The sequence below is a fragment of the Triticum aestivum genome, chromosome 3A, assembly GCF_018294505.1.
Source record: "Triticum aestivum cultivar Chinese Spring chromosome 3A, IWGSC CS RefSeq v2.1, whole genome shotgun sequence".
Classification (NCBI taxonomy): Eukaryota; Viridiplantae; Streptophyta; class Magnoliopsida; order Poales; family Poaceae; genus Triticum; species Triticum aestivum.
Window position 1 is genome coordinate 718542280 of NC_057800.1, and position 8265 is coordinate 718550544.

The window sequence follows — 8265 nt, forward strand, 5'->3', positions numbered from 1 at the left end:
CTAGACTTCCATGATCTAGCTCCGGACTCCTTTCTTCATATCACGACATTTATTGTCGTGTGTGAGGCCTTCCTCCAGGTTACCCCTCACATTGGCTTGTGGCTCAAGACCTTTGAAGTAAAGCCGAAGATGATCGAGGGGCAACATGCAGCGTGTGGAGGTGCCTCAATATGCAAGATGATGGGAGCTCCATGGCCCAAAGGTTCCATTCCAGAGGTGTCTGAATTGTGGCAACAGGAGTGGTTCTACATCACGGCTCCTAGAAGTGCCAAGTGGGCGGCCGCCCCTGTTTTCCGCTCGGGCCCTCCACCACAACTGATGTCATGGATCAGCAGAGGTCTGAGCTGGGGTCCAGCCAAGGACGTGCCTATGCTGCAAAGCCGCATTCGAGGTCTCTTCAATGGAGATTTTAGTTTGGTTGCGGTAATACAAGTTATGTTGGTTCGTGAAGTCCAGCCTTGCAAACGCCGGCCCCTTCGCTTGTGGGAGTTCAATCCCGAGGGACCGCATGTCATCCAAAATTTCCTCGGCCTGACACACGAGGAGATGTACAAGTCATTCTTCGGACCTCAAGTAGAGTGTCCGGAAATCACCGAGGACGTGGGCCTGAGCAGTAACCGCGCCGCCGAACAGGTAAGGAATCTTCCAGCCGAACATACTATCTCTCATTTGTTACGAAGTTATTTCTGAGAGTTCGCTTTTTGACCAGGACTGGCTAACAAAGGCGAAGTTGATTCGGTGTTCGGCCCCCCTCCCTGAGGGTTTGGACAATCCGGTATTGAAAAAGATGCTCCAGGTCGGACCTTCCCCGGAGCCCTTGAAGGAAGATATTGGGAAGGATAATGCGGGCGGACGCGGGCCCCCAACGCTGCCCATTCTAACCGAGGGAGCGAGCGTCTCCATGAAGGAAGACGACCGGAGGAGGAAAACGACTGCGCCCGGGGATTCGGATGCCGAAGCTTCCAAACGGGAGAAGAAGTCTCCCACAGAGGGTCCTACCTTGGGGGGTGCTTTTTCCGCACAAAGTCCGCGGGGGGTCAATTCTCCAGCGAGTCGTAAGTGACCCGAAATACTTTAGTAGTACAGGTATGCCATCTTTTTCTTCCGAGAAAATAACCACCGCATATATCTTTGCAGCTCGGGCCTTAGCCCCTCTCAAATGAGCTCGTCTTCGGGGGATCTTCTTCCAGAGATGATGGAGAGCGAAACGCCCCCTCCGGACTCCTCCGCTCCGGAAGCGGGCGACCCCGAAGTGTCGTCGCAGAGGGCCTCTCCGGGTCCGGTGAGGCCAAAAGATAATCCCATTGACCCTCGAAGCTCCCAGTGTCCGGCTCCCGAAGAGAGCGGAAAAAAGAGTCCGGCACCGTCTGGTGTGCGATCGGATGTTCTGAGCGAGTTGGTGGGGCGAGCGGCCATCTCAAATGAACACTGTGTGCTGATGAATACGGTGATGGAGAGAATCTCGTCCGCCAAAAGCGGATTGCATGAAGCTTTTATGAGTCTACTGACAGGCTTTGAGGTACGTAAAATAATGTATGATAGTCCTGTACATGCTAGGTGTGCCTTGTGTAGATAGTAGCCCCTGAGACTCTGGTTGTCGTCAGAAACGACGACGAACAGAGGATCATATTCCCAGGTAATAGCCATACTGCCTCTATGTGCAGGTGATGGAAGCTCCGGTGGCTAGCCGGACTAGCGAGTTTGCCCATTTAAAACGGCAGTTGGATGCGGCAGACGCCAACATCGAGCTTGTTAACAAAAGGCTTGACGAGGCACAAGGTAAGTGTCATTATCTGGTAAACGCCACATAGTAAGAGCAGCATGATGCCAGTATCTTTAATATGTTGTGACTGCAGATGGAGCTGCCACTGTTGAAGCCTTGCGGGCAGAACTTGCCCGAGCCAATGAACAAGCGAGGTGTAGTAATGTGGCTGCTTTGAAGGCGGCCGAAGAGTTGAAAACCGAGAAGGCCACGCATGGCGAGAGTCGAGATAAGATGGCCAAGATGGCCATAGAATTAAAATCCGCTGCCGACCGTTGCCGGGTTCTTGAAAAGGAAAACCTAGCGAAGGCATCGGACCTTGAGAAGGCTGCTGCGACGAGAAAAGACATCCGCTCTGCTATGAGGGCGAAGAAGGAGGAGCTGCGGAAAGTCGGGGATATTATAGCTGGGAAATCCTTTATGTTGCGGAGCAAGTTCGGAGATCCACGGTATGCCTCTCTGGATCGGCTGTGGAGTTCGGAGGATGTGTATATGGATTTGGCGGCGAGTGCTGCCGATGCGGCCAAGTACTTCCAGGGTCATACGGACCGTGAAGTGGACCAGCTGTTTTGGACACAATTCCATTCTCCCGAGCGTCCGCTTTCATTGACTGACCAATTAGCCGAATGGGCCGAACTGAATAGGTTGTCCGGACTCGCCATGAGATCTGTTGTGGATCAGCTATGGCCGGAAAGGCCAAAACTGAACAACTATTTCAGCTTGGTGCAGCAGCTCCTTGACGTGGTGTCGTGCATTAATGCGATGAAGAGGTCGGCGTGCATAGAGGGCTCCCGGATGGCCTTTGCCCGTGTTAAAGCATACTTGGCGGAGATGGATGCTACCACTGTTGCAGCGCGGGATTCGGCCATAGGTCGAATGGCTGCTGAGCACTACTTTGAAGAAGTTCTTGAGGGTGCTCGTTTGATAGAGACCCAGTGCTCAAAAAATATTATGTTTGAGTGATATGTAATCTCATTGTAAGCGAAATGCTTTTATAAATTTTTATAAGGCTATTTTTATACTTTTGCCTGAAAGTAATATGATGCCTCATGGGCGGCCGTTTATGTATACATGTGTATAACCTGAAAGATTGCAGCCGTCGGCTTCAACCCCCACGCATATAATGTGGAGGTGCTCGCAAAAAACACGCGTTCACACTTAACCCAACATCTTGGTCCTATTAAGGAGGTGATAGCGGAGCGAGCGAGGCAACCGGACTATAATGCTTTAGCACTTTCACTTAGCCATAGGAGTTTGACAGTGGGGCTACTAGATAGCCCCTGGTGGCTCCGCACTCTCCCGATCCCGGGGTGCGTACATGCCTGGCCGGAAAACGGCCCTTCGTTAAGGCGGAGGAATTCTAACATTCCAACAGGTCATCGAGTGGTTGACCAGTCTCACGCTATATCATGACAGTCAGTTTTCGGCTTTCTCTACTAAGGTGCTCGTCCGGATGAACCAGGGCACAATCATAGTAGTTCTCCTGGTGCTACCTTAGCCGGTAAAGCGGAACGTAAGGCACCAAAACACAGGAGCCGGGCAAACCCAACATTTGACCAAAGACAATGATTCGGAGCTGATGCATATAAGGCCAAACTCGCGACGCCGAACACTCCCTAAGGTATTCGGTCTTTGTGGTATAAACCGGGCCTAAATAATGGCCTTTTTAAGAAGCCCCTTGTGTCCAGGTACGTGCATTGTTCTGGCGTGGCCACATGCCAAGATGTCATCATCCTTCTCAACGGTGGATATGTATCAACAAGAGACAGTAAAAAAGGTTTACGCAGGGTCTTAATCTAAAAAGAATCCTTGGAGCGGGTCCCTGCTGCACGTCTGCGCTTGTGTCTCCGTTGTGCCGTATCCTGGGCGGGTGTAGCACGATGATCGTCTGTAAAAGAGAGGAATTTAGGTGAAAAAGTTGTCGTGCAAAAAGATAGTTTTTAAAGAAACCATGTATAATTCAAGATGAGAAAAAATTACCACTTTTCTGTGCGCGTTGAGCCCCTTGTATTGACAAATAGGGGTGTGACCACTTATTCGGTATAAATAGCAGCGCCGGACTTGATTAGTTGTGTTTGAGGTCTTGACGGCCTATTGGATGCTTGATATTTCCGTTCACTGAAATGATGCCACGTGGACCGGGCATCTTGAGTGTGAGGGAGGCATAGTGTGGTACTGCATTAAAGCGAGCGAAAGCTTCGCGTCTGAGCAGTGCTTGATAGCCACTTTGGAACAGAGTGATGTGGAAGGTTAAATGCTCGCGACGGAAGTTATCGGGGGAGCCGAATATAACTTGTAGTAGGAGGGAGCCCGTACAACGAGCCCCTGGGCCTGGTGTTACTCCTTTAAAGGTAGTATTGCTATGGCGAATTTTTGTTGGGTCTAACCCCATCCCGCGGATTGTATCCTGATATATTAGGTTTAGAATGCTGCCACCATCCATCAAGACTCGTGTGAAGTGATATCCGCCAATTACTGGGTCTAATACCAGGGCAGCCCATCCTGCGCGTCGGATACTTGCTGAGTAATCGCGATGGTCGAAAGTGATCGGTTGAGACGACCAGTGGCAAGACTTCGCGGTGACAGGCACTTGGGTATATTTTCCTGGGAGTGTCGTGTTGTTTTTTCCCTTCATCATGTGTAACACATTTACTCTTTTGACTTCTGGTGGAAATTTCTTTTGTTCCCCAGTGTCTTCCTTGGGAGGCTCGTCCTCGTTTGCACTTGGTGTATCCTCCCCCTTGTGTACGGCGTTGAGTTTCCCGGACTGCTTGAAGACCCAACATTCTCTATGGGTATGATTAGCAGGTTTACCAGGGGTACTATGGATCTAACATACTTGGTCCAGAATTTTGTTGAGGCTGACCTGGCCGAGAGCTTTTGAATCCGGCGTTTACTGCCGTGCCCTTCGTGCTATCTTCTTTATTCCGGTGTTTGTTATTGTTGTTGCACCGTGATTTCCCGTTTCCATCTCTAACTTCAGATGTACTGGGGTCACTGGTGCTGCATCTGGCTAGCCAGCTGTCCTCACCCGCGCAAAAGCGGGTCATGAGGCTTGTTAATGTGGCCATGGTTCTCAGCTTATTTTGGCCGAGGTGTCTGGCGAGCCATTCGTCACGGACGCTATGCTTAAAAGCTGTTGAGGGATTCCTAGATTAGGGTGTCCGGATGGCCGGACTATATCTTCAGCCGGACTCCTGGACTATGAAGATACAAGATTGAAGACTTCGTCCCGTGTCCGGAAGGGACTTTCCTTGGCGTGGAAGGCAAGCTTGGCGATACGGATATGTAGATCTCCTACCATTGTAACCGACTTTGTGTAACCCTAACCCTCTCCGGTGTCTATATAAACCGGAGGGTTTTAGTCCGTAGGACAACATACACAACAACAATCATACCATAGGCTAGCTTCTAGGGTTTAGCCTCTCCGATCTCGTGGTAGATCTACTCTTGTACTACCCATATCATCAATATTAATCAAGCAGGACATAGGGTTTTACCTCCATCGAGAGGTCCCGAACCTGGGTAAAACTTCGTGTCCCTTGCCTCCTGTTACCATCCGGCCTAGACGCACAGTTCGGGACCCCCTACCCGAGATCCGCCGGTTTTGACACCGACATTGGTGCTTTCATTGAGAGTTCCTCTGTGTCATCACCGTCAGGCTCGATGGCTCCTACGATCATCAATAGCGATGCAGTCCAGGGTGAGACCTTCCTCCCCGGACAGATCTTCGTCTTCGGCGGCTTCGCACTGCGGGCCAATTCACTTGGCCGTCTGGAGCAGATCGAAAGCTACGCCCTTGGCCGTCAGGTCAGATTTGGAAGTTTAAACTACACGGCTGACATCCGCGGGGACTTGATCTTCGACGGATTCGAGCCACTGCGGAGTGCGCCGCACTGTCCCGACGAGCATGATCTAGCTCTGCCGCCGAACAGTGCCCTGGAGGCCGCACCTGCATCGGCTTCGACCCTTAATTCGGAGCCAACTGCGCCGATCGAGGATGGGCGGTTGGACGCCACCTCAGGGGTTGCGATCCCAACGGCGATTGAGCCGAACACCAGCCCCGTACTCTGCGAGACTCGTGACTCCAAGGAGCCAGACTCCTCTCCGGACTCCGAACCCTCCACGCCCCTGCCGATCGAATCTGATTGGGCGCCGATCATGGAGTTTACTACCGCGGACATCTTTAAGCACTCGCCCTTCGGTGATATCCTGAAGACACTGAAGTCTCTCTCTTTATCAGGAGAGCCCTGGCCGGACTTCGGTCAGCAAGGTTGGGGTACGGACGATGAAGAAATTCAAAGCCCACCCACCACCCACTTTGTAGCCACTGTCGACGACTTAACCGACATGCTCGACTTCGACTACGTAGACATCGACGGTATGGATGCTGATGAAGGAGACGATGAAGAACCAGCGCCTACTAGGCCCTGGAATGCCACCTCGTCATATGACATATACATGGTGGACACACCAAAATAAGGAGATGGCGATGGAACAGTGGAGGACGACCCCTCCAAGAAACAGCCTAAGCGCCGGCGTCAGCGGCACCGCTCAAAATCCCGCCAAAACAAATACGGTGATTCCAGCACGGGAGATAATAATACTCCGAAAAGTGCCGAAGAAAACCCCCTCCAACAAGATTTAGCACAGGAGGATGGAGAAACCAGCCCTCATGAGAGAGCGGCAGACAGAGAGGTCAAGGACGATAATTATATGCCTCCCTCCGAAGACGAGGCAAGCCTCGACGACGACGAATTCGTCATGCCAGAGGATCCCGTCGAGCAAGAGAGTTTTCAACGTGGGCTTATGGCCACGGCAAGAAGCCTCAAGAAAAAACAGCAACAGCTTAGAGCTGATCAAGATTTGCTAGTCGACAGAAGGACTGAAGTCCTTGCGGCCGAAGAGCATAAACTCGAACGCCCCTCCAAGAGCTACCCAAAGCGCAGGTTGCTACCCCGATTAGAGGAGGAAGCACTTGATGCGGCCGACCGGCCACCTTGTGGCCGCGACAGAGAGGCCTCTCGGCCCTCCACTCAAGCCGCACCCCGTACCAAGGCACGAGAATATGCGCCGGACTTACGAGATATGTTGGAGGACAAGGCAAGGCAAACAAGATCGATCTACGGATCGCGGGGGCGCCCCACAGCTTGAGACGGTAACCATCATGCCGGCCACAAATTCGGCAGGGCCGAACACAGTAGACAAAGCTCATTGGAGCTACGTCATGATATAGCCCAGTACAGAGGCGCCGCACACCCACTATGCTTCACACACGAAATAATGGATCATCAAATCCCCGAGGGTTTCAAACCCATAAACATCGAATCATATGATGGCACAACAGATCCGGCGGTATGGATCGAGGATTATCTCCTTCATATCCACATGGCTCGCGGCGATGATTTCCGCGCCATCAAATACCTCCCACTCAAGCTTAAAGGACCAGCTCGGCATTGGCTTAACAGCTTGCCAATAGGATCAATCAGTTGTTGGGAGGACCTGGAAGCCGCATTCCTCGACAATTTCCAGGGCACTTATGTGCGACCCCCAGACGCCGATGACCTAAGTCACGTAATTCAGCAGCCAGAGGAATCGGCCAGGCAATTCTGGACACGGTTCCTAACAAAGAAAAATCAAATAGTCGACTGTCCGGACGCTGAGGCCCTAGCAGCCTTCAAGCACAATATCCGTGACGAGTGGCTGGCCCGACACCTTGGACAGGAAAAGCCGAAATCTATGGCAGCACTCACGACACTCATGACCCGCTTTTGCGCGGGAGAAGACAGTTGGCTTGCTCGTAGCAACAATATGACCAAGAACCCTGGTAATTCGGACACCAGGGACAATAGTGGCAGGTCGCGTCGCAACAAGCAGAAGTGCCGCATTAACGGCGACAATGCTGAGGATACGGCAGTTAATGCCGGATTCAGAGGCTCTAAATCCGGTCAGCGGAAAAAGCCATTCAAAAGGAATCCTAGGGGCCCATCCAGTTTGGACCGAATACTCGACCGCTTGTGCCAGATACATGGCACCCCCGAAAAGCCGGCCAATCACACCAACAGGGATTGTTGGGTGTTCAAGCAGGCAGGCAAGTTAAACGCCGAAAATGAAGACAAGGGGCTGCATAGCGATGACGACGAGGAGCCCCGGCCGCCGAACAATAGTGGACAGAAGGGTTTCCCCCACAAGTGCGGACGGTGAACATGATATACGCAATCCACGTCCCCAAAAGGGAGCGGAAGCGCGTGTTAAGGGACGTATACGCGGTAGAGCCAGTCGCCCCAAAGTTCAACCCGCGGTCCTCCTGCCCGATCACCTTTGATCGAAGGGACCATCCCACTAGCATCCGTCATGGCGGATTCGCCACATTGGTTCTAGACCCAATTATTGACGGATTTCATCTCACTAGAGTTCTTATGGACGGCGACAGTAGCTTGAACCTGCTTTACCAGGATACAGTGCGGAAAATGGGCATAGATCCCTCAAGGATTAAGCCCACC